Source organism: Bufo gargarizans, chromosome 1 (assembly GCF_014858855.1).
Source record: "Bufo gargarizans isolate SCDJY-AF-19 chromosome 1, ASM1485885v1, whole genome shotgun sequence".
Classification (NCBI taxonomy): Eukaryota; Metazoa; Chordata; class Amphibia; order Anura; family Bufonidae; genus Bufo; species Bufo gargarizans.
The window spans coordinates 479,449,767-479,452,289 of NC_058080.1; positions in this window are offsets into that span (position 1 = coordinate 479,449,767).

The window sequence follows — 2,523 nt, forward strand, 5'->3', positions numbered from 1 at the left end:
CATTTTTGTTAACCTGCAGAGAGAGAGAGAGAGAGAGAGATGGTTTTCACCTAATAAGCTGGACATTGTAGGCCACGCGCACTCCCCCTAGGCCATGCCCTCCAGAACTGCTAGTCCATGCCCCATGTTGCTGGCAAAAGAGGAGGATAATAGGAACTGGAAGACCGTCATGTGAGCTGCAGGCAGGCAGGGAGTGCTTCTTTTACCTGCCGTCATGTCCCCCATCTGTTTTTGGGGGGGGGGGGGGGGGGGGTGTGAGAGAAGGTGCTGCTGAGAATGGAGCCACTAAAAAGCAGGACATCCCAGCGTCTGTCTAGGCCAGTGATGGTGAACCTTTTAGAGACCGAGAGCCCAAACTGCAACCCAAAACCCACTTTTTTATCGCAAAGTGCCAACATGGCAATGTAACTATATGAATGAATTATATCTTCCATGTACTTCATCACTATAATAGCCGCCTAATTCAGTGCGCTGCCTGTGCTGTTCATAGTACCCCTTGCGCTGATTAATGGTAGCAAAAGTCTAAGGCATATTGGTACACCATAGACTTTTTCCAGGGTGCGGGTGCCCACAGAGAGGGCTCTGAGTGCCGCCTCTGGCACCCGTGCCATAGGTTCGCCATCACTGGTCTAGGCCCTCCACCGGACGGAGAACAGGGAACCAGAAAACTGGACGTCTGGCCACCCTAACTTCAGATTAAGGGCTGTTTCACACGAGCGGATGCCGTGCATGACAGCCAGGACCCGATGCGGACAGCAGAAGCACGGAGCAGTAACATGACTGATAATGCTCCATGCCTCTCTCTGATCTCTTTACTACGAAATCACAATGACAACTTTATCTCACTGTGATTTCGTAGTAAAGAGGTCACAGAGAAGCACGGAGCATTATCAGTCATGTTAGGCCTCTTTCACACTTGCGTTGTCCGGATCCGGTGTGTACTCCACTTGCCGGAATTACACGCCGGATCCGGAAAAACGCAAGTGTACTGAAAGCATTTTGAAGACGGATCCGTCTTCAAAATGCTTTCAGTGTTACTATGGCACCCAGGACGCTATTAAAGTCCTGGTTGCCATAGTAGGAGCGGGGGAGCGGTATACTTACAGTCCGCGCGGCTCCCGGGGCGCTCCAGAGTGACGTCAGAGCGCCCCATGCGCATGGATCATGTGATCCATGCGATCATGTCATCCATGCGCTTGGGGCGCCCTGACGTCACTCTGGAGCGCCCCGGGAGCCGCACGGACGGTAAGTATACTGCTCCCCGCTCCCCACTACACTTTACCATGGCTGCCAGGACTTTAGCGTCCCGGCAGCCATGGTAACCATTGAGAAAAAGCTAAACGTCGCATCCGGCAATGCGCCGAAACGACGTTTAGCTTAAGGCCGGATCCGGATCAATCATTCCGGATCCGGCCTTGCGGCAAGTGTTCGGGATTTTTGGCCGGAGCAAAAAGCGCAGCATGCTGCGCTATTTGCTGCGGCCAAAAAACGTTCCGTTCCGGAACGGAAGACATCCTGAAGGACGGACTGTCCATTCAGAATGCATTAGGATAATCCTGATCAGTATTCTTCCGGCATAGAGCCCCGACGACGGAACTCTATGCCGGAAGACAATAACGCAGATGTGAAAGAGCCCTTACTGCTCCGTGCTTCTGCTGTCCGCCTTGGGTCTTGGCTGTCATTCACGCAGTGGATGTCACGCACGGCATCCGCTCGTGTGAAACAGCCCTAAGGCCTCATGCACACGACCGTTGTTTTGGTCCGCATCCAAGCCGCAGTATTTGCGGCTTGGATGCGGCAGGGCCGGTTCTAGGTGAAATGGGGCCCTAGGGCGGAAAACAATAAGGGCCCCCCCCACATGGCACACAATAGAATTATATATATATATATATATATATATATATAGTAGTAGTTGTGGCCGGTGCTGGGGGCCCCTAAGGAGTCGGGGGCCCGGGGGCAATTGCCCCCCTTGACTCTATGGTAGCACCGGCCCTGGGATGCGGACCCATTCACTTCAATGGGGCCGCAAAAGATGCGGACAGCACTCTGTGTGTTTCCACATCCGTTGCTCCGTGGTCTGCGAAAAAAATATAACCTGTCCTATTATTGTCTGTTTTGCAGACAAGAATAGGCAGGGATTGACAGCTGCAGCTAATCACTGGCATGTGGCATTATGGTTCCCATTCCTGAGAGGTGATGCCAGTAATACGGCATGTGACAACTGCTGCCAATGATTGCTTGTGTACCATGACTAGTAGGACCACCAGAACGTCTGAGGAAATAGGTGTGTAGTGGATTTTGTTTCTATTTTATAACATTTTCAGCAGTCTTTATTCCCCCCCTTGGTGTGTACAGCCAGGCTTTGGCTATGGGCCCCGCTGTTGTTTTTGCTGGCACTCGGCGGCCTCCTTCTCCCAACAAGTTGTGTAACAAGGACACTTCACTCCTTCTGACTGACGATGGCCGCGCAGACTCAGTGGCTGCTTGCTGCCGGATACACAACCTTTATCCAATCAGCGCAGG